General features: G+C 36.5%; 1 long non-coding RNA gene across 1 annotated transcript; it reads left to right on the forward strand.

The window, feature by feature from the left end:
- The first annotated feature begins 6,361 nt into the window (after positions 1-6,361).
- LOC116167484 lies at positions 6,362-7,772 on the forward strand. Its single transcript, XR_004144549.1, has 2 exons — positions 6,362-6,679; positions 6,742-7,772. It is a non-coding gene; the product is annotated as an uncharacterized LOC116167484 (long non-coding RNA).
- The last annotated feature ends 17,724 nt before the right edge of the window (positions 7,773-25,496 follow it).

The following is a 25,496-nucleotide window of genomic DNA, read 5'->3' on the forward strand; positions in this document are numbered from 1 at the left end:
ATAGGTTTTCGAGAAAGCCCTTTCAGATTTTGCAAAAAAATTTTCAAAATTCCTACCACAAAATGGCGCACCTCTACATGAGGGTGCGAACGAAAGTCTGATTTTGACAAAATTTGGTATCTGAGGGTTTTTGAAAATAAAAATCACGAATATGAACTTTGCAAACAAAAGTTATACTCATTTGAAGATTGAACCTTCGCGTTACAAAGTGTCCCCCGCCTACTAGTGATTGATCGAATTTCGCATGTAGTTAATTGAAAATGCCGCAAATAAAAATAAACGATCTAAGTCGATATTATGATGAAATGATCACAAAACATTCGATATGTCGATCATGGTATTCAAGTCTGCAACCTCGATTCCAAAAATTCGGGGGCTACGGGTGGTGGGAAAATGCTATTCAAGTAGACTTCCTTTACACACTGCGTTCAATTAAGATAAATAATTTCAAGGCAGAGTTAAATTTAAACCCATCATATTTCTCGAAGGCACATTTTTGCCTAATTAAATAAAATATGCAGTGTAGAAACGAGATTTTCCTTTTTTTGTAAAAGATCAATAGGATTATCTGTGAAATTTATTACTATATTGACTAAATTCGGTGATAATTAAAAAGTTTCAGACAGTAAAGATTTCCTGGTGAGTAAGAACGATAACAACCCCCAACTTTTTGATATTCGAAGTTTTCCCCGGAGTGTACAAAACTCAGCGAGATTTGAAAACGATAGCCGTTTTGTCACCTTCGATCCAAAAATCTTATAAGCATAAGCAGTTTGATCCATTGTACCGTAAGTAAAGCTGTTCATCCGGAATCAGTCGGCAAATGTAAATTTCACGACAGTCCAACTGGAAACGGTATTGTGGCCGTTTTTATCGGTATAATCGTTCTTGTTCTTTAGTTGGGTCTGCCTGGGAACACAAATTAAGAGAAATAATTAGTTTCATTACATCTGATTATATTTCATGCTAGCCGTGAATTATTTTGAAAAAAATGTGATAGCTTAGAGGTGACATTTGCAGCAGTTTCACTATGTGAAATAAGAAAGCCTATTTCAGTGTTATTCCAAGTTTTTTTTGTCCAATGAACGTTTGTTCTTGTCTTTTCCTACACCGAAAAATATAAATGTTATTTAATTACCTTTCCGATTGTGTCTCACGTACCAACATATAAAAAGAACATCAATAGTGTACACAACATACGAGTTCTATTCGTGGAAAGTGGTGCGAAACATCCGTCATTTCGACATAAAAGTTAGATCGCTCTGCTTGTAATTTTTCCCCAGAGTTGCCAACTGTAATTATAGAGTAAGTCAAAGGTGCAGTACCGGACCAAAGGGCCTGAGACTATTACAAACATGTTTGTAACCTTTCACATTATGTACCAATTTTGCTAGAATTTAACTGGAAACTGTGTGGGAACATGTCCACAGCAAGATCCTCGATGTTAGTGATTTTTTAAAATCTTTCCGTGTCACTGCCTCACTCTGTAAATTTGATCCTACTTTTTGTAACATAGTGTTAGTGAGGTTAGTATTACATACGCGGAAATTATAATAATACACGACTGTGGATAAATTTATTGTCGTCATTGTATTAAGATTTTGTATTAATTGCATATACATTATACAAGTTTTCAAATAAATGTCCCATTGATATTTTACTAATTACATAGAGACAATTGATTCACGAAAATTGAGAAATTAATTTGAAACATGCAATTCGATGTAATGTGATTAAAAAAATTATTTAAATGGTTTTCAGACATTCGTTGGTAGGTGGCACCTTCTCTCAAGTTGTCTGTTATCTTTGGCGTAATTGACTCGAAATTGGACAATTAGTAAGCTTCTTTATCGCCGCATAAAACTCAACGGTGTAATTAATTCCAATCGTTCAATTTAGTTATTAGTATAATCATTCATTCATTTGTACTCGTTTCTCTGACAATAAATGAGACTCTCACTGAAGACGACTTCGAAAGCCCACAATAACTAGAAAAAATATAATTGCTCTATTTTGTCACAAACACTTTCTAAATCGTTGAATTGAGACGGTAGCTTCTTACTTGTTGGTTTCGATGATAACTATCTAGATACAGCGCAATGGTATAAACGCGTGTTGGCTATAAGAACTCGCCCACTAGGATTCCAAAAGCGGGCCCTCGCATAGAGGTGGTCAGAACTAACCGCCTCTTTAAATATTGGCGCGTATTGAAAATGTACAGAATTCTTTATAGAATTTCGGTTTAAAATATTTGCGCGGTTGTCATATTTAATCGAGGGGTAAACCGCAACCCAAATTTTGTACACTGATTTCCTATAAATATTAGATTTCCTCTGAGTTCCTTCGAGTTCTTCAGAGTTCATTTGATTTCTTCGGAGTTTCCCTGATTTCCTCCGAGTTCCTCCAACTTCCACGAAATACCTCTGATTTCCTTGGAGTTCCTCGATTTTCTTTTGGAGTTCCTGTGAGTTCCTCTGATTTTTTAAAGTTTTTTAATTATTTCATTGTTATTCCGTTGATTTAACAATTTCCTGGTAAGTAAAACCCGAGGTAAAACCATAAAAAAAATATAAAAGTGTCAAGTGTCAAGTTAAAAAGTAATCGTAAACGATTTACATAAAGCGCATTTCCACTTGCATTCATTTCTCATTTGTAAGATGCAACTTCTGTTAAAATCGTAAAAATCCGCCCACAAATATGAAAGATAGCGTTGCACATGGGCAATCCATTGTTGACGTGCTACTTCAATTTCAGTTTATGAGAAGAATTTCATTTCAATGCTTTTCTAAATAAGAAAGCTGGAACTGCGCATGCGCAAACCTAAATTTTAAAACTAATGTTAGATTTTCTTTTGTTCCAAGCGCCTAAGTATCAAATTTCACTTAAATAGTTCCATAGATAAAAAAGTTGGCACGGCGCATGCGCAAAATAAAATTTTGAAACTGGCGCTAGATTTTCCTTTATTCAAAGTGCCTATGTATCACATTTCATTTAAATTCTTCCATAAATAAAAAAGTTGGCACTGCGCATGCGCAAAACCAAATTTTGAAATTGGCGTTTGATTTTCCTTTATTCTAAGTGCCTATGTATCAAATTTCGTTTAAATTCTTCCATAAATAAAAAAGTTGGCACTGCGCATGCGCAAAACCAAATTTTGAAATTGCCGTTTGATTTTCCTTTATCCCAAGTGCCTATGTATCAAATTTCGTTTAAATTCTTCCATAAATAAAAAAGTTGGCACTGCGCATGCGCAAAACCAAATTTTGAAAATGGCGTTTGATTTTCCTTTATTCCAAGTGCCTATGTATCAAATTTCATTCAAATACTTTTATAAGTAAAAAAGTTTGCAATTCGGTTTATGGTCGAGATGCGAAAAGGGCACTGTGAATTTTGAATCGATTCGATTCAACTTTTGGCATTGCGTATTATATGGCTAAATCTATGCCCATATTGAATTTCATGCAATTTAGTTCATAACTCACGGAGATGTAAAAGCGATCGAACATTTCTAAACAAAGTTATCGTTCACACGGACAGATAGATGGACAGACAGACAAAGGAACAGACGGAGAGACCAACCGGGAGGCGACAGATAGCAATGCAAAATTATAAACGATCTCTAGGATCGTTAATAAACGGCAAAAGTGTAAAATTATGGAACATGTAAAAAACGGTTTTTTGTGTTTTTTACAATAACTTTTTTTGTAAGCGGTACAGAAAAAATTCCTTCCTTGGTACAAGACTCGACACCATAACGAACCAAATAGCGAAAAAAATAGAACAATGGCTCTTAAGATAAAGAACTAGTAGCGTCGCAAAGTTAGCGGACGGACGGACGGACGGGCGGATAAAGACACGATCTTAGACGAAACACTATTTTATATTTTAATAGACCTATTTGCAATGAGAAAAACTCATTATTAAATAAGAAAAATACCATAAACAAATAACAAAATTAGTTAAGACCAAATTAAATAATAAAATGCAGCACGAGTTCCTTTGATTTCTTTAGAGTTCCCTTGATTTCCTCGGAGTTCCTGTGATTTCCTTGGAATTCCTCCTGAATACACATGGAATTCCTTGGAATTCTTAGCTTTCCTAGGAGTTCCCATAGATTTCCTCAAACGTGTACACTGATTTCCCATCGCGGTTTACCCCTCGTATTTAATTTTCTTTCTTATTGGCTGTATATGTGGACATGATATAATTAGAAAACATTACTTAAGTATAAAAGAAATCAGCAACGATTCAGTACCTATTGTTAATTACATTGGTATTTTCCTGTTTAGTTCGCGTCTATTGAATAGACAGTAATTACTGTTTAATTGAATAACCAATAACTGGTACAATTGTAAAAATGTAAATTAAATTTGTTATTATCCATCCTTTTTAGATCGTCTACTACAATCAAATTAAAGTAGACAACATATTTCATAAAATTGGATTTTATGATGAGCATAGCGATTATTTTACAGGAAATTTTGTTTGCTTTAATTTTGTATAGATGCCTACATACGCTGAATTGTTTAATCATTAACAATCAATCATTACAATGCAATAATCCTTATGTTCTCAGGAAAAAAAACATCAGTCTAATCCAATAATAATCAGTCAAAATATATAGTGCAGTTAAATAATAAATTAATAAATCTGCACCCGTCGAATAAATTTAATGAAATATTTACACGTTATTCTCATTTAAACAATTCAATTAAAAAAATACTCTCGACCCGCATTTTAAGCTGCAGCACTAGCGCGCATCGGTCTCCTAGCAACTAAGCTTCGTACACATGTTTTTCAGTCACCGTTGGCTAGCGGAGAAAACACAAGTATATGTATTTAAATTTGCCGCTCAACTTGAGCCACCGCGCATTCTGCTAGTGATTCATCCATTTAAACGATTGATAATGCAGTGTATGTTCTTATCTTTGAAAACAACATNCGTTTAAATTCTTCCATAAATAAAAAAGTTGGCACTGCGCATGCGCAAAACCAAATTTTGAATTTGGCGTTTGATTTTCCTTTATCCCAAGTGCCTATGTATCAAATTTCGTTTAAATTCTTCCATAAATAAAAAAGTTGGCACTGCGTATGCGCAAAACCAAATTTTGAAATTGGCGTTTGATTTTCCTTTATCCCAAGTGCCTATGTATCAAATTTCGTTTAAATTCTTCCATAAATAAAAAAGTTGGCACTGCGCATGCGCAAAACCAAATTTTGAAATTGGCGTTTGATTTTCCTTTATTCCAAGTGCCTATGTATCAAATTTCATTCAAATACTTTTATAAGTAAAAAAGTTTGCAATTCGGTTATAAATGGTCGAGATGCGAAAAGGGCACTGTGAATTTTGAATCGATTCGATTCAACTTTTGGCATTGCGTATTATATGGCTAAATCTATGCCCATATTGAATTTCATGCAATTCAGTTCATAACTAACGGAGATGTAAAAGCGATCGAACATTTCTAAACAAAGTTATCGTTCACACGGACAGATAGATGGACAGACAGACAAAGGAACAGACGGAGAGACCAACCGGCAGGCGACAGATAGCAATGCAAAATTATAAACGATCTCTAGGATCGTTAATAAACGGCAAAAGTGTAAAATTATGGAACATGTAAAAAACGGTTTTTTGTTTTTTTTACAATAACTTTTTTTGTAAGCGGTACAGAAAAAATTCCTTCCTTGGTACAAGACTCGACACCATAACGAACCAAATAGCGAAAAAAATAGAACAATGGCTCTTAAGATAAAGAACTAGTAGCGTCGCAAAGTTAGCGGACGGACGGACGGACGGGCGGATAAAGACACGATCTTAGACGAAACACTATTTTATATTTTAATAGACCTATTTGCAATGAGAAAAACTCATTATTAAATAAGAAAAATACCATAAACAAATAACAAAATTAGTTAAGACCAAATTAAATAATAAAATGCAGCACGAGTTCCTTTGATTTCTTTAGAGTTCCCTTGATTTCCTCGAAGTTCCTGTGATTTCCTTGGAATTCCTCCTGAATACACATGGAATTCCTTGGAATTCTTAGCTTTCCTAGGAGTTCCCATAGATTTTCTCAAACGTGTACACTGATTTCCCATCGCGGTTTACCCCTCGTATTTAATTTTCTTTCTTATTGGCTGTATATGTGGACATGATATAATTAGAAAACATTACTTAAGTATAAAAGAAATCAGCAACGATTCAGTACCTATTGTTATTTACATTGGTATTTTCCTGTTTAGTTGGCGTCTATTGAATAGACAGTAATTACTATTTAATTTAATAACCAATAACAGGTACTGTGACGGTCACATTTTGACTTACGCTGTATATGTAAGGTTTAGGGGAATGTATGCGATTCGGGAGTCGGCGCAGTCATTTTTGGGTTAGGCAAGCGCACGGTATGGGAACAGAGAGGGTCGTTAAGATGGCGATGGTTGAATAGTTGGTGTGTTTTTCGGAAAGTTGCTCTTGATGGAAGTTCGGTAATTGTTGAGACGTTCGATTGGTTTTGGTTAATTGGAGTTGGAGGATCGTCTTAAGCCGCTTGCGGGATTCGAGCCGAACTTATTCCATTTATATACGTGGGGTTAGACCACGCGGTGATTGAATCGGAGATTATAGCAACAAGTTGGGACCATCCGCCGTTATTTTGTCAATCCGTCCTTTAATAGGGTAAGCACCTTTCTGATCCTTTGGGTGTGTTGGTCATTTTCCTATTTGTGATCATATTTTAGACAGTACCGACCTGGGGAGTAGTCTTTACGTTATCGTCGTGGTCGCATGTAGATTTGGCCATCGGTATATGTGTAGCTGTTTACAACGAGGGGGGAAGCCGTCTCTAAACTGGAGCAAGTGTAGCGAAGGATTTGAATTATCGGAGGAAGCTGTCCGAGCGAATCGCAGTCTAAGATCGTAACCATCATCGAGACAGGGTTCGACCCATTGTAACTACCCTTACTGGAGCGCAGAGGAAGTTGTTGGAGGGAGTCGGCAGAGCTAAGTGTCATATTTGTAATTGTATTTGTCGGAACGTTGTCGGTGACTTCTGTCGTACGGTGTTTTTTTTGTTTTTTTGGACGGCGAAGTTAGACCTTCACAGGAAATAATCGTTGGCAAGAATCCTGCGGATTCTCATTTGGTTCTGTGAATCGGGGTTGTGATCCCCATTGCTTATCGATTTAGTAGAAGTCATTTCGTCTCCAAGAATTGAGCTTTTGTGAATTATTAATCAACACTGAATTTATTGAGTCTAGTCATTTGGTCAAATTGTAATTGTATTTTGGCTTTTGTAAAATCAATTGGCCGTTAATAAGACCAAGAGTCACCGAGAAATCAAGTAACGTGTTATACATTTGTGTCTGCTAAGTTAACGTCAAATATTTTTCTTGTTGGGGTGGGGAAGATTTACCAGTATTCTGGAATTTTGACATTTATTAATTGGGTATATTAATTATGGTTGTTGAATAATTTTGTTGCATGATTGATTATGAGGGCTGTGTAACTGCTGTGATTTCGTGTTGGTTCACTGTATAATTAGTTGCAGCAAATTAGGCTGGAAAAGGTACCGTCGGTTATTGCGCAATACCCCACGAGGTTTGGATATTTAAATTGTGAATATAAGTTGTGTCCGGGTTTTATTTATTTCGTATTTAGCACTAGATTTTGGGTGCTGTTATTATAGTAGGGTGCCTACTATTCGGGCGTTGAAATCATAGGGTTATTGCCGTGCCTTTTGGCATGTGATTATTCTGGCTGGGGTTCATATTAACAGGGGGGGGGGGTCATTTGCTTGATTCAGGCGACCCTGGGTATTTGTATGTGTGGTCAATTTGCGTTTTTATAAATATAAGCTGTGATATTTTGGTTGTGTGTGCTAGAGTTACATCTACCATATTAATTCATTCCTTGGGACCCATGTCAATGGAATTGTTATGCATATCTAGACATAAATAATTATTGTCAGGCTAAATAAATTGGAACTAGTCAATTGTATGGTGACTTTTTAATTGGCAGTATCTATCTGGGTATAGGGTTATTGGAAGCCTGAGTTGTCGTCGGAATTTTAGTACCATCTACGGGCCAGCTCCCGTCAGATCCAGCAGCGGTGTGTATTTATTAGAGCTGGTGGCGCCCACATCTTCCGGTATTTCTTGTATATTTAGGTTCAAGCCAACGAGGGACCCGACCCGTCTCCACTGGGCTAGAGAGGGTGCGCTGCGGACAACTTCAATAAGCCAAGACGGCAATCAGGGGAAAAGAGGTAGGGTGCTAGCGCTAGTGTATTTGATTCTGCTTCGGCTTGTAGCCAGAGTTGGCGTTGCAGTACAATTGTAAAAATGTAAATTAAATTTGTTGTTATCCATCCTTTTTAGATCGTCTACTACAATCAAATTAAAGTAGACAGCATATTTCATAAAATTGGAGTTTATGATGGGCAGGGCATAGCGATTATTTTACAGGAAATTTTGTTTGCTTTAATTTCGTATAGATGCCTACATACGCTGAATTGTTTAATCATTACCAATCAATCATTACAATGCAATAATCCTTATGTCCTCAGAAAAAAAAAACATCAGTCTAATCCAATAATCAGTCAAAATATATAGTGCAGTTAAATAATAAATTAATAAATCTGCACCCGTCAAAAAAATTTAATTAAATATTTACACGTTATTCTCATTTAAACAATTCAAAAAAAAAACACTCTCGACCCGCATTTTAAGCTGCAGCACTAGCGCGCATCGGTCTCCTATCCTAGCAACCAAGCGTCGGACACATGTTTTTCAGTCACCATTGGCTAGTAGCGGAAAAAACACATAAGTAAATTTGCCGCATTCTGCTAGTGATTTATGCATCTAAACGATTGATAATGCGGTGTATGTTCGGACCTTAATAAATTGTGCCATAAGCGTAGAATGGAATAACATATCTCAACATCAAACATCATACATTTCAAGGAATAATAGATACCTAAATAAGTACAAGCAAACACTAAACATTTGGCAACGCTGGGATTTCTGCAATGATATTTATAAACTTCTAAACAAGTAGTTGCCTTGAAATAGCCCCTAAGGCGTAGCGTACGCCAATAAAATTGAGAAAAAGCAGTAAAATTTGTTAGGCAACACACAAGACATATGCAACACTATTCTCTATGCCGTTGAATGTCTTATTATGGTTACTCTTTGTTAAAAGTTACAAAACGTGGCCTTAGGCTAGTCAGATGGAATTTCTTAGACCCTACATACAAGTTCCAATATAGGCCAACCCCAGCGTTCGGGTGCATCACAAACGGAAAATCCAGAGCCTACGCGGATATTAACGGTGACCCTTACGCAATATGCAGCTGAGATTACAAACGCTAATGTTCCCAACGATATCGCGGATCGTGAAACTTTAGCAAGTGTCGCATCAAAACAGGTTCCACAAAGTAGGAAACACCCAGGTGTAGGGGAAGTACAGTAAGTAAGATTGTTGAGCTATCATTGTACAAAGAACTGACACCACAGGCGAAAACCGACCGTTTTGCATACCAACCAAGCTGTGGACACACTACAAGTAGGTCCACTTCTTCAACATCATTACCGTTCTTTGCTGTTCCTCTTCCACTAAGAGGGCTAGCAGAAGAGCTTCTTCCTCGATGTTGTCCATTGTACTACACCACACTTTCAATATTCAACTGATTCTCTGCCTATAAAGAAAAACTTTTGACCGCGCGGATTGAATGTCCTTCAGGCAATACTGCGAGTCTGAACGGCTTTTAAAAGAAAGATGGTTTACTTAATTACTAGGCGCCATTTTGATAGGCATAAATTAGTTCAAAAGAAATCAGGTAGGGATAAATGCGAAAAAATTTTAGAGAGATTCTATCATCGGTCACGTCAATTATCGAGGTGAAATTCGTCTCGGGGTTACGGGTGTGTCAGCTGCACGATTCAAAGTTAACTGAAATTTTTGCAAAAGTTTCGGTTTTGGCGTGTAGAAAAGTTGTGTTTTTGGGCATCCAATTTTATCCTTCATTGAAAACTCAAGGGCGTTTTTCGGAAAATTGCGAATCATTTGAGGGATTAACAAGGAATTATTACGTTTTAATAAGACGAGCTATCATCGTTTTGTTGCACGCGAGAATTACGTGAATTTTGAGTCGATAAACAATAAAGTTCTACGAATAAATGAATTTTAAATTTATATAATTGCCGCCGGAAAAACGTAAACAAAGCGGTTAATATTGAGTGCTTTAAAAAAATCGTCTGATTCAGTTTTGGGGATAAAGGCTAAATCGCACCGAACGTGCGAGAGAACTATAACAAAATGAAAAAAGTTAATTAGTCGCGGTTGCGATTGCACATCCGTCTGAAGTTCCGTCTAAAAAATTAAGATGTCAAATTTTAATCGTGAATAAACGCTATCGATAAATCGACATAAAGCCGTCTGTGCCGAAAAAGTAGAATATCAACTACTACGCATGTAAATAAGTCTTTTACGAAAGGGGAGAAAGTGTTTCAATTATGTATTCGAAAAAGAAAGGCTTGGTTTGGGTATTAAAGATCTTACACGCAAATCGATAACAATATAACCGATAAATCTAAATGTAAGGTTAAACAACAAATGATTTTTATTTTCCAAGGAGCGACAGTCTTTATTTTAAAACTTTCACAATGATAGGTGGAACTGAAATGCACACTTTGAGATCCAAAAAATTTATCAAATGAGATTATTATGCTCTTTGGTTGGAAATGGGGGGCGTTGTACATTGTTGTGTAAACTTTATTTCATCCAAACACAAAAAATAATGACGGGACACTCTGTATATGAGAACATTTCTTATTATTATTATAAGTGTAAATCTAGGGGATTATTTATAAATAAGCACAAAATTGGTTTGGTTTACTTGAATTTGTGCCTCAGTGTGTTATTTTTCTTTTTAGAGTTGCTTGTAAATTGTTTATTTAGATTTGTGTATTTCGGAGTAAGTGGGGACGCATTTTCTCCAAGCTGGACTTATCAAGTCTAATTATTGTGATTGGAGGCGTTTTTGAGAATCCTAAAGGAGATTATATTATTGTGGAAGCAACAAGTAAACGATGGCTGTTGCTGCTGTTAGCCGTTAGCTTTTCGCGACTGTAGAAAAGCGTGTATATTTTTTACACCTCCGGCGTTCAGCCCTATGTGTTCGTCGGTTTCGTAGTAAATTGTGCAGTATGTCTTTATTTAGAAAAATCATTTCGCCTTTCCTAATTTTAGACGCGTCAATTTTAATAAATATTTCATGAAGAGGTTAGTGCGTACGTTCTCTTGCGAACAAATCGAAGATTTTGCCGCGCGCGTTCGCAAAAAGGTGTGCGGATAAATTACAACTAACGGCATCCCTTCCACTTAATTAAAAACCGAAGCAAAACGAATTAATTAATGTATTTATTGGCCCCCCTGTTCTGGGCCCTCAACAGGCTTTCGCACATTTAGAGAGCAACCCGCATAATACTGTTCGTAAATGGTATGTTGCTTGCCTATGTGAAAGGTATGAGGTATTCGAGGGACATTAAATAAGTCAGTAACTGCACATTAGTGACATTCAAAAGCACAACGTTTTTATAATTATAATACGGAATTGCAAGTGTTAATATCCGTATTGAAATAACTCCAAACCAAGAAGCGAACTAAAATACGAAATGGGTCACAAACCGTACATGCAAACAAAATCATTACCGTCTGTATGATCGACTAAGTTCAACTCCCCGTTATGCAGCATGCTTTGCAGTTTGAAGTGGCATAAAGCATTCGCTGAACCAGATTCAGCGCTTTGAAAAACTTTTCTCGTTTCACTATAGAATTCAGTTCGTAAAATAAGCATGCACTAATAGACGTGAGACTAACAAGCCCTAAAAAAGCATGAAACTGCAACATGTTTTCCCAATCACATATGTATATCTTGTTAAAAGCATCCCGAGTCACCCTCCAGCATTCTTTTCATAAAAATAAGAATATTTCATTTTCGTTTCCCTCGAGATCCACGCGAAAGCCAATTCAATATTTCGTTCTTTTTGCGTAGCAGGTTTTTTGTTGTGGTGTATTAGTAGGTACTACTCACCCTTAGCGACCTCGACTTTTACTGAATATTTAACTAATCTTGTTAAATTGCTAATTATTCTGGATTTATAAATATGGCGCTTGCTTCTTTTAATTATTTACGAGTATTTTATCGACATACAATCAGTGGTTTTTATCAATGCATATCTACTGCTTTTGTTTATACCGTGACGTCAAGCTGTGAGTGGTTAACCAAATACTTATTTCATTAAGCCCGGTCCAGACACAACGACTAGTCGCACGACAAAACGATTATGTAAAGTGGTTCGACAAAACGTAATATTAGTGGTGCGTCCATATGTATACGGTTTCGACTTATCATTCCGACATATCTTATCAGTTCTCGAAAAATGATGCCTCGAGCTTCAGTCTTTCGAGTTAGCTTTCAACCTCATTCGACAAAACGTACGCATTTCCGCATTTACTCACTTCAACACAGTGAGCAATGTAACAATAACTTTAGGTACAACACTGAAGTTGCGTCTATTTATTACACATGCAAAAGTTGCGTTTTATCTTAAAGGATTATGTTAACAGCTGAGTGGTTTGCCGCACATTTTATATTTATTGCTTTAATCTTGTTTGCAATTAATCTTTCCTCAAAGTTTCGTTAGCTACCTACCATAGACTAGAGCATATAAGTATTGGAGTATTAATGGACTGATGCACTATGTAGTTCCCGCGAGTATGTCAGTGACAATATCCTATTACGATAGCAAATCAAGAAGAGTTAGGTGAGGCACACATTGAGACACACGACCGCATAATGCGACACAGCGACAGCACGCGAATGTGACCTGACAATAAATTGTAGGTATGTTCCGACTTTCCGAGTGATAAATAAGTACGTAGTAGCTCATCTGTGAGTTACGCACCACACATTTAAAAATAAAGAAAAATGTCGGTAAAGCAGGTCTCTACACGATCTTCGCTGATGCAATACTCCATTGCTTTTTTGTGTGTCACGCGTTTTTTTGCGTCCTTCTGTGTTAGTTGTTACTATGAGTTGCTTGTTACTTTGACCGACTTTGTGGTTCAATGGTAGAGCGTTGGGCTATACATTCGGAGGTCGGGTGTTCGAACCTTGGTTGAGGTGAATTTTTTTTTCATCTGTGGCAGTGATGGGAATTACTTTCGACCATAGGATTGAAGCGATCCATCTCCTATGTGGTGATATCGTAATGAAACTACAAAACTTCCTAGTCTTCACCACAACAAATTTTAGACTTTAGACCAGTTTTGAGCATTCTGGCGGCTAGTCCGAATTAGGTTTTCCTACAGTTATCCTAATTCGTAAGATAAATACCGTAGTAGTATAGAACTTAAGACCTCCTGCAGAGGTACCTCTGTGTCACTCTGTAATAGGGCGCAAGCCTGTTGAAGGCCCAGAACAAGAGACGGATAATAAATAAATAAATAAATAAATCAGTAAACATAAGAGAAGAAGGGTTTCTTGTGGCAATAAAAAAACGTCGAAATTCACGCTACAAGTAAGTTTTCGTTCGATATATCCGCTGTGGTTTCATTGATTATATGTATGTACAGTGTGTAAAGCGATGGGGTATACAAGAGGAAATTTTTTTTAAAATATTGATTTATGAAAAAAATTTATTCTTCATGATATTTTTTGCTTACTTTGAAAGTACCAATAACGTTTCGATAATCTAAAATTTATTTATAGAAATCTGGAAAAATAATAAAATTAATTTTTTTATTGAAAGTTATCATTCTACCCTGCATTCTACATTATAATCAAAATAGCGTATTGCTATCAAACCGCAAACAATCGAAACGTTATTGTTACTTTCAAAGCAAGCAAGAATAAATTTTTTTCATAAACCAATATTTTTTTAAAAAAATTCCCTCTTGTATACCCCATCGCTTTACACACCGTACATAGATCATATTCAATGGTAGTTTTTTTATAAAGCGTACGTCTTTGACGTTTTTCCCTAGTTATTATATTAATAACTAGAAGGTCTCAGTATGGAAACGAGTAGGATCTTGACCATGATCCTTTAGGGTGTTTTTTTTTGTGGAGGTTATCATTTCTTGTTGAGAAATTTATTTTCTCCTCAGACTGCTATGCAGTCCCCGGACTTTCATAGTTTCAGTTTCATTTGATTTATTAAATGATTTGCAGTCAGTTTTTCTTTATATGAATTCATATCAGTTTTCGTCAAACTTGACAAGGGTCGTAAAGGTTGGGGAATTCACTGCAATTGCAGCACAGATGGCCCAAGACGATTTTAGTCCGAGGTCCCGATCCGCAACACTCGTTTTTACTGGTTAGACCCCTGTGCCTTTGGTTTCCTTATATGAGGATCAGCCAGAACAACCGCAATTAGATGTACCTAAATATAATGAATATTCTGGGAAATAACAAGTTGTAAATCAGTGTATGCATGATGAAAGTGCATTTTCGGTAATGCAGATCAGTATTTCATTAGCAAAGTTTAAAGTTATGTACCTCACGAGTAATCTAACTCGAAGCAGACTAAAGCCTGCATATCTACACTATAACAGAAAGCTTTTAGTGAAAATTTAAAGTCTCTAGCAACTGTAATTGCTGAGATCTCAGCGGGACAGCCATCCAGCGAGCCATAACGAATATAATAGCGTATTTTTTTTTTCAAAAATGCGCTAATAATTAAGTTGTTATATTGGTAGCGCTGTCTAACGGTAAAATTATAGCACCTCCGAAAACCATATCGAAATTATTTTCTTCAATTATCGATCTCACAAATAATCTAACTCAAAGTAGACCTAGAGCTTGCACATCTACACTACATCAGACAGCTTTTAGTGAAAATTTGAAGTCTCTAGCTATTGTAATTACTGAGATCTTAGTAGGACAGCTAGCCAGCCATAAGGAATATAATTGCATATTTTTTCCAAAAATGCGCTAAAAATTTCAACATGTAACAAATTAAAGTAAGCGATTCACTGAAGAACAAATAGAAGAATTTGCGCAATACTTTTTTTTACATAAAAAATAAAATAAATAAAAAAATAAAAAATAAAAAATAAAAATAAAAAATAAAAAATAAAAGCGGATCCATATCTCAAAGGAGGCATATGAATCTCTTGCGCTGTGGTCCCATCGATACAGGCCGTGAAGAATTGCTTAAGTAGTATCGCGTACCCCAAAATTGTTGCGAGATTTCCTCTCCAACTTTGAATTGACTTTTAGAAGCGGCTGTTGAAAAGAGTGTTGTGGAGGGGGTTACAAAAATTATTTATAAACAAAATAAAACTTCGGTTTATTTATCCGCAATTGGACACATACATTATTGTCAATCTTTCCCCGGCGCCTGAAAAGATCATAGAGGTTTTTAGTTATGGCGCAATGATCTTATGTGATTTGCATTTTGCAACACGACGAATCTTCAGCAGAAGCTTAATTATAAATTCCGTGAACGAGTCCTTAAAGGAGGTAGTCGATTAGGGCAATATTGACACCCACTTGTTTGGATCTGACGTGGAGGAACGGCTTCAAAACGCAAAGGTCGTGGAACGGTCTAGACAAGATCTCAAGAAGAAGAAAACTGGCAATAAACCTTCCAAAAATTTGAACGTCCTGCCCTTTCAAACGTACAGAGGCCCCATCGCAGGAATTTCCACTTGTCAGTAATGGTGCTGGTTTGGAATAGAACGAATTATGTTCAGATGAAACTGTTTTATCTTGTATAAAGGGCTACAAAATCCCTTTTCACGGAAAATTTCATCGGAATCTCAATGGTCGCTTAGGGAAAAGCTAGCGATTAGGGAGCATATTTCTTCGTTACTTTCAAAATGTGTTGTATCCAGAAACACCCCTTGTGATGGACAATTTGCTTCGTTTCAAAAAAAGATGGTTCAATACGTTTTTCACGTTTTGAAACTAGTTGACCAGACAGACGTTGTTCTGTTTTAACTAGAATGTTTAATTCGATTTGGAATAAATAATTGAAAAAATGATTTCAAAAACATAGTGCTTATTGTAATGCTTTTTGATTCACAACATTGTTAGTTTTGTTTTCTGGCGCGTAAATAAAATTGAAAGTTTTCCGACACGGGATCAGGCGACATACAGTTGGTCATGTGTAAAACATGGATGTTAAAATTTGATCTCACAAACACTGCGACTGTCCTTACTATTGAATTATCGACATTGCCAAATGCAAGTCGCAATGGAAATTGTAAACGTGGCTTGTCGTTCGGAATCATACCGATGCGTGGAATTAAAAGGTCTTCGCCTTTGTACTTCTTATTCTAAATTACGGCTTCGATGAAGTTCATTAATTTCTTCCCCGCATGCCGGGTGCCATTACTAGATGTGGTTGTTTTATTTTCCGCAACATATAATGATTACCGATCCAACATTTAATTGCGGATTGCAATCCGCGCAATTATTTAAAAATTCCTATGGAGCAACATCATCTTTGTTAGTATGGGAATCAACCGATTTGAATGTCATCAAGTCGCCAGGGATCTTATTTTAAATGGCGTGAATGCGTTGAACTAACTGCGATCTTTGTTTAGTTTTTGAACAAACACTTCTCAAAAAATTCACTGAAGCAACTAAAAACTGGATGAACGTTCCAATCGAATGGACTTGCTCTTAAGAAATGAATTATTTATTTTTTTCAGGGATAGATAGATGCCGACCGATGCAGCCGTTAACATTTGCGGCGCGCGAACTGTCAATTGTTAAACGTTTAAATCGTCGTAAAGTTTTCTGCAATAATTTTCTGCGCAATTTTCATCATTTCAATCATTTTTATATATAAAGAATTAAGAAATTAAGTAAACTTTAACTTTATTAGAAAATGATGTTTATTTCATACTATCTATAGTAATCGCCGCTTTCCCGGACCCATTGTTAAAATGGAAGCGATGCCGGAAGTGTCAATATGAGATCCACATATTTTTCGTATCTCACCAAATAAAAGAGATATTAAGGTGGCCATCTATGGAAAAACGAATGTGGAGAGTCAAGAACTAATGATTTTGTACCTTTTAGCGGCAGAGAAGATAGAATTGTTTTGGATGGGGATTGGGAGGGAGGGGGTGAAGTTGATTATCCGAACTTTTTTTTTGTAATTTGACTTTAAAAATGATTTCTGTAACAGGGAATGGTAACATCATCAATATCCCGCTAAACAAATAACGGACGATCAAAAATAAGTGGCGGTTGAGTCGTCTTTGGAAGTTTAAATTAAGTACGATTTCCCATGTAAACAAAAATTTCAAAAGTGACTCGACAGCAACTCATACACTAGGTGTAGCTAAGCACAAGATTGTTGACACAATAGGCGCCCTAGTTTGCAAATTGTATGCAATTACATTTTCTTAACGTTAATGCTTTAATTTGACTTATTAAATTGCGTCTTATGCCTACAATCTAATCAATATGTAAATGTTGTGGCGAAAGCTTAGTTCACGTACTGCCTACGCCTTTTCACGTTGGGTTAACTATTTACCGAAATATTTCACGAACGCGTAGGTAAGTTTCAGTTTAATTAATTGTGAAATCGAATACAGTAGGTATACATTCGCCAGATCGTGCATTAAAACCAACTGGTTTTAATTGCTTATCAGAATACGAAACATGGGTATTTTCGTTTGAAGCGTATCGATCGGGCGTGTACTGGTGCAATAGCCAATTAAAATTAAAATCCCTCAATTTTTGAATTTTGTGTAGTAAATTTAATTATAACTGCAGCTAGAAAGTTTAAGGTAGCAAACACTTCACCCATCAAACCGAGTCTATAATAAGTGAGTCTAAATTGTAAGAACGGTAATTTAACGGGTTCCGTTAAGTGTCAACGAATCGATTTTCGGGTCTCGTAGATATGAAGGACAGAAGTCTACGACATTATTGAACAGACAACGGAGAACCGACGGTATTTGGAATTTAATACATAATCAGGAGAAATGGGATTTTCTTTGGAACACGTCTAAACGCATTAGTTGGCTGTCCATGGAGTAAATTTGATGCATTTCTGTTGACCACGAGTATTTTGTCCAAGAAGTAAATTCCACGAAGAATGTGGAGGTGGTTCACGATAACACATTACCATTACCATTATTAATAGAAGTATTAGAACATTTTTCAAGGGCGCCCCGAAATTCTCAGTTTTGGCGGGGGATTTCTAGCCTCTTTTTACCTACTTTATTTTTATTCAAATGACATTTTGAATACACAGTTTTTGAAGTTTACGTCCTCGTCGTCGTTTGTGAAGTGGTAAAAGTATCGATACTCACGTTCTGTGTTTAACTAATGCAGTATCCAATAATTTTGCGTCAGTTAAGTTCCACAACCTACATCGTTTTGTAAGTAAAACGCACGGTGAGTATTATGGGTACTCTTTGCTTTTAAGCAGTTTCATTCCTTGTCCCGTGCTAGTTTTTTTTAGGAGCGTACATGTTTACTGTAACTATCGCGCAAATTCTTCCGTTTACTCTTCAGCGAATCGCTTACTTTAATTTGTATTATGTTGAAATTTTTAGCGCATTTTTGAAAAAAATACGCTTTTATAGTCGTTATGACTGACTGGCTGGCTGTCCGGCTGAGATCTCAGCAATTACAATTACTAGAGACTTTAAATTTCCACTAAAAGCTTCCTGTTATGGTGTAGATGTGCAGACTCTAGTCTATTAAAAGTTTAGCCTAGAAAAAACCGATTAACACCTAACTATTTCTTACGTTATTCATTTTCTCCAAAAGTTAAAGCGGATGTAACGTGAATTTGCGACATTGCTTTAGATCATATTTGCAATATCCACTTAGAAATTAAACGATCAAATCTAAAACAAGTTGTAAATCATCATATGCATGATGAAAGCGCATTTTTGGTAATGCAGATCAGTATTTCATTAGCAAAGTTTAAAATTATCGATCTCACGAGTAATCTAACTCAAAATAGACTAGAGCCTGCACATCTACACTACATCAGAGCTGTTAGTGCCTCTAGCTATTGTAATTGCTGAGATCTCAGTCGGACAGCCAGCCAGCCATAACGATTATAATAGCGTATTTTTTTCCAAAAATGCTATAAAAAATACCATTCCATCTTGAAAGAAGAATAACTTTTCCACCGATGTATTACTACGCTTATAGAGCAACTAAAACCTGTAGCGGTTGCGAGGGAGATGAAAAGTTGGGTGAAACAATGTCATTATAAGTTAAATTACATTCATGACACTCTTGCTTCGCTACGAAATGGGGTAGGTACGCATATGTCCTAATTGCGTTAGTATTTGAGATACAGAATCTAAATGTACATACATATAAGCTCCAGCGAACTAGTTGATTTTGGTACAAACGCACAATAAAAAATCCAATTTTAGACAGCATTGTTCATTTAGTGCTGTAATTAAGCGCAATCGTGGATATTAATTCAAATGAGTAATCGAAATCTGAATATGCGGAAAACCAAACGCTAAAATTGGGCGAACATCAGCTTTGTGTAGTTTTAATCAGAAATCTACATAAACGCCATTTGGTGTACGTATTAAAAAATCAATGGCGAAAGACAAAAGCATAAATTTTAAAATACGCTTGGAAACTTCGAACAGAAGTAAATTACGTACACAAATTCATGAATAGGATTACCATAATGGAATATATACCTAGACTAAACCTTTTATCTAGAGTAATGGTATTCCAATATTTGTTAGAAAACAAGAAAATTAATATTTATAAAGCGAATCCTTATGTGGATGTGTTATTAATTACTCTTGGTAGTAATACAGCCGCATACCATTCGCCTCAGGCTTATCAGTATTAGAAGTGTTGTTCATTAGGTTGGCGTGCGAACCGAATACAGAAATATAACGGAAAACTATTTTTGAAACTCTGACCCTCGCATCGCTATGTATGCAACGCTGATATCTACCATCCCCTAAAGAACGCAATTTCACGTTCAGTTGAATTTTGAAGTACCTACACTATTGAATTTATTAAAAATAGAAGTTTACGTTTTTGAGGAGACGTAAGAAAATATTGACGATGCCTAATAGGTGATGTTCACAAAGAGGTTAGCAAAGTTACAAAGGTGGCAGCGAGAAGAGAATAATAATCTAGCAACGCGGATGGGGAAACTGGAAAATATATCCCTATTTGTCATCCCACGCGCTTCAAATTTGTCAGCATTGCTTTGGCTTTTCAAGTTTTAACGCATCGGTTACAAATGTAGTGAATTTATTATTACGTAGGTATAATTATTTTAGAATTTAGATGACACGAACGAATTAATAAACGATGAGTAAACAAGAACAACTGACTTTTTACCTAATTGACAACGCTACAACATTCATAATGTAAGTAAGATCCAAAGGGCCCCTTAGTCAAAAGATTTTCGCAGTGTGTCAAACGGAAAATACGGGAAAAATAGATATGTGATCGAACAAGATCTATCGTATTCGTGATTTTCATGTTCAAAAACCACCAGATCCCAAATTTCGTCGAAATCAGAATTTTTTCGCACCCTCGTTTAGGGGTGTGCCCTTTCGTGTTAGGAATTTTACAAAAAAGTTAATTAATTACATGCAGATATTTCAGGGGGTGATACTCGTCAAAATAAGAAAAAATGCAAATATATGCATGGCCTAAAAGCCGTCGTTTTCGTTATACCGGGCGACAAAGAAAATGCAACACCCTATATATTGCGACCAACTATTTTGATACTTTATTGTAGAGATTCTAAAAAATAATTGATCTATCAAATTTGAAACAATTGTCCCAGAACATAAGAGAGAAAACGCAAAATACGAGAACAAAATTGAAACTTTGCCACCCTGTATGTCCATTAGAACACGCACATATTTGCATTTTCTTATTTTGACGAGTGCTACCACCCCCTGAAATATCTTCATGACATTAATTACCAACCTGTATTTATATCATGTTGGTGGCGCTATTATGGCCGCTTTCTCCGTCCGTCTGTCCGTCCGAGATTTTAACTATAACTTCTACAGTTTTCAAGATATGTAGTTCGTTCTTTTTGCATTCAGTAGCTAATAGCTCTGGCATCTCAACTAACAAAAATCTTGACAATTAATGTGCGCATGCACTGGGCGATGTCAATTTTCTTATTTATAGATTTCTTTAAATTTTAACCAGAGATTCTTCTAGTAAAAGCAGATATATCGCATACTTTAAACATCAGGTGTGTGCATGCGCAGACTACGCAATTTTAAGTTTCTTATATATAACCATAACTTATTTTTCTTTGTACACACAAACAGTCTGTTGTATGACCTGTCCGGAGATACAGAGCCCGTATTCTGTTACTTTGGTTTGAAAACGATACGTTCGCGCTTTTGAGAAAACGATTGGCACATTGGGGCATCGTTGTAAAAATTGAATGCAGGCAATGTAAAAACGCCAAATATCAACCGGCTTATGTCGGGCCTAGGACACTTCGCCGAATGCCCACAACGCCGATACGATTTTTTGAAGGTCCATATCGCCGACTAGGGACACTACGCCGAAGGACACTACGCCGACCGTGCCCACATCGTCGACAAGTGTGCAAGGGACACAACGCCGACCATGCCCACTTCGCCGACGGACACTACGCCGATCGTGCCCACATTGCCGAAACGTGTGCAAGGGACACTAAGCCGAACGTGACCACAACGCCGACTGTTCGAAAATCCAGGCCCCTCATACTCTGTCCAGTGTATGAGTTTGCATTTTAAAAAGTTTAAAAAACATGTCCTAAACCTACAAATAACCTAATATCCAAAGCTGCTTTGCTTCACACTCCGTCCACTTTGATTAAGAATTTTCGTATGAGTCTGTAGTTCGAAAAAAGTTAAAAAAAAATATTCTGAACCTACAATAACCTAACGTCAAAAGCTACTTGGTGTTGCACACCGTCCAGCTTGATTAAGAAGTGTTGTATGAGTCGACGTTATGGTCACGTTCGGCTTAGTGTCCCTTGTTCACTTGTCGGCGATGTGGGCACGGTCGGCGTAGTGTCCGTCGGCGTAGTGTCCCTAGTCGGCGATATGGACCTTCAAAAAATCGTGTCGGCGTTGTGGGCATTCGGCGAAATGTCCCGGCCTCCTTATGTCAACCTCGACGGAAAGTGCTTTCACGATTTTTGTGTTTCGAACCAAGGCAGTAGTGTGGATATGATGAAGAAATTAATAGAAATCTGGACTAAGTGAAATGTAATTGCAGAGGTTGAAAAATCGTGGAAAGAATGAGGGAAGGCCTTTTATTATCCCACATAGCATTCGATATCTTATGTATATACATTTTAAATCCATAATGTACAGGGAATATCATGTCCATCTTATGTATATACTATGTATATTCATTATAGACATATATATTTATATCCAATATGGATATTCTATAAATATACATTTTGGATGTGCTATGGATGTTTAGGCACACACATTGTATGTATATTTATGTATAAATCTTATACCTCCTCACGGGGATCTTCTATGTATATACATGGGATTATATGTTATGTATACTCGTATACGTTTTGGATTTGATACATGCGTTTTCTGTATTACCGACGTCACAAACGTTAGCGTCTCATTTTCTGTGAATTACGGCGATGAAGATAGTAAGGAGCTATTGCAAATATAGTTCATTTTTCTAAAATCAGGAGTGTTATTCCGCGAGTTATTAATGAGTTTGTCTAATTTGGACAGTGAAAGTAATGATTTTTATTTCGTGTGTGCATGACCTAACGTTGCAGATATGTGTTAGTGAGATGTAAAGATGACTCAAGACTACAGTGTTAAATAAAACAATAATAATTTCTTAAGCACATTTTCCATTGTATACTAGGAGACTTAATAAACAAAAAGCTACACTCAGTGAAAAGAATTTATTTATGTAGGTATAGATGCCAATAAACTTCCCGAATGTTAGACGAATCTTTATAGAACATCCATTCTGAATGTATACAATATACATAGAATATCCTTTTGAACATCTTTGCATATTACAGTAATATTCATGGTATATCCAGTTCTCAGTATACCAATATACACAGCATGTGTGATGCATATACATAAGACATCCAAAACGTATATACTATGTATTATGTGAAGTCTGCCAAACTTATATCCCATGCACATACATCGGACATTTGCGACATACTTTTCCACATTCTATGGATATACAAAATCCCACGTGGAATGTGCATGGTATATGCAATGTATATAAGTCTGCTATGTGGGATGCATGTTTGTAAATATTACCTTTTATGTATTGAAATTCATGTAATGTTCATGTAATTTTTTAAATGAATTACCCTTATACGTGGATACTTTTGTCTGGAAGAGGACTAGTCCTCAGCAAGGTTACTGAAAAAATGTATGTATGCCTTCACGACACCCGACGGAGCCTTCTACCAATTTCGAGTGATTCCCTTTGGTCTGAAGAACGCATCCACAACATTTCGAGAACTGACGACACAAGAAGCAGCTGACCTTATAGACGTCCACCAACACCACTAGCATCATCCAGCAACCGAGCGTCTTCGGATCAACCCTAGAAGTAGTCAGATTGAGGCCTAGGGCAATTCCTCACTTTCCGTACCGCTACTCCTACGCCGCTACGCCATCTGATCCTATTTAAAATAAATTTGGGAAAGACCGATATTCTTATTTACACTACATCAGAAATATAAGAATTAAGTGGATCATCCACTACATTGTATATACGACTATGTTGTTCTTTACTGACTGTATATAGTGTAATATATGTTCTTTTACACCACCACGTTATTATACCTGGTAACCTGTATTCTGTTGTGGAAATTCTTAAGTATTTTGTTCTCAAAAATGCTGCTGGAACTTTCATTCGGGCGCCGCTACCGCTGTATGGAGATTATAATGTTTTGCTTAAGTAAAAAATGAGTTTCTCAAACTCGCAAATAATTTATTGATAATACAATAAACAAAAGAATAGGTAGTGGTTCTTTACAAACATAGATACCCTTAATGTGTAATTAGAATTACTCCCCGTTCACTCACGCATGCACACATTTAAATCACAAAAAAAAACAATACCTAGGTACACAAACTTGCCCAAAATATTGGACCATCGGTGGTTTTTACATAAACAAATATAAAATGGCAAGACGCCTATAAAACAGAAATTTTAACAACTTATCTGAGTACTTAATATCTCGCACGACCGCTGGTATTTTCCCAAAGGATACCTGCAGTTCGACCGTATCCTAGCCGATAATAACGATAAGAACCGATGCGCTTTCCGGGACTTTGATGGTCCTTGTGTGGCTGGTAGGTGATTTAAAAAAAACGGATCCAAGTGGGCCGACCTGCGGTAACTCCCGTGACTGGACCGACCCCGACTGGGCGATTATGCCTTGTTCTTCTTTTTAGCGCATTTCCACAAAAATAAAAATAAAAAAAGGCGCTATTGTGGCCACTTTATCCGTCCGTCCGTCCGTCCGTCCGCCCGGCTGTCCGTCCGTCCGTCCGTCCGTCCGTCCGTCCGCTAACTTTGCGACGCTACTAGTTCTTTATCTTAAGAGCTATTGTTCTACTTTTTTCGCTATTTGGTTCGTTAAGGTGTCGAGTCTTGTACCAAGGAAGGAATTTTTTCTGTACCGCTTACAAAAAAAGTTATTGTAAAAAAAACAAGAAACCGTTTTTTACATGTTCCATAATTTTACACTTTTGCCGTTTATTTACGATCCTAGAGATCGTTTATAATTTTGCATTGCTATCTGTCGCCTGCCGGTTGGTCTCTCCGTCTGTTCCTTTGTCTGTCTGTCCATCTATCTGTCCGTGTGAACAATAACTTTGTTTAGAAATGTTCGATCGCTTTTACATCTCCGTTAGTTATGAACTGAATTGCATGAAATTCAATATGGACATAGCTTTAACCATATAATACGCAATGCCAAAAGTTGAATCGAATCGATTCAAAATTCACAGTGCCCTTTTCGCATCTCGACCATTTATAAACCGAATTGCAAACTTTTTTACTTATAAAAGTATTTGAATGAAATTTGATACATAGGCACTTGGGATAAAGGAAAATCAAACGCCAGTTTCAAAATTTGGTTTTGCGCATGCGCAGTGCCAACTTTTTTATATTTTATGGAAGAATTTAAACGAAATTTGATACATAGGCACTTGGGATAAAGGAAAATCAAACGCCAATTTCAAAATTTAGTTTTGCGCATGCGCAGTGCCAACTTTTTTATTTATGGAAGAATTTAAACGAAATTTGATACATAGGCACATGAGATAAAGGAAAATCAAACGCCAGTTTCAAAATTTGGTTTTGCGCATGCGCAGTGCCAACTTTTTTATTTATGGAAGAATTTAAATGAAATGTGATACATAGGCACTTGGAATAAAGAATCATCGAGCGCCAGTCTCAAAATTTTCTTTTGCGCATGCGCAG

The sequence above is a fragment of the Photinus pyralis genome, unplaced genomic scaffold, assembly GCF_008802855.1.
Source record: "Photinus pyralis isolate 1611_PpyrPB1 unplaced genomic scaffold, Ppyr1.3 Ppyr1.4_LG3b, whole genome shotgun sequence".
Lineage (NCBI taxonomy): Eukaryota > Metazoa > Arthropoda > Insecta > Coleoptera > Lampyridae > Photinus > Photinus pyralis.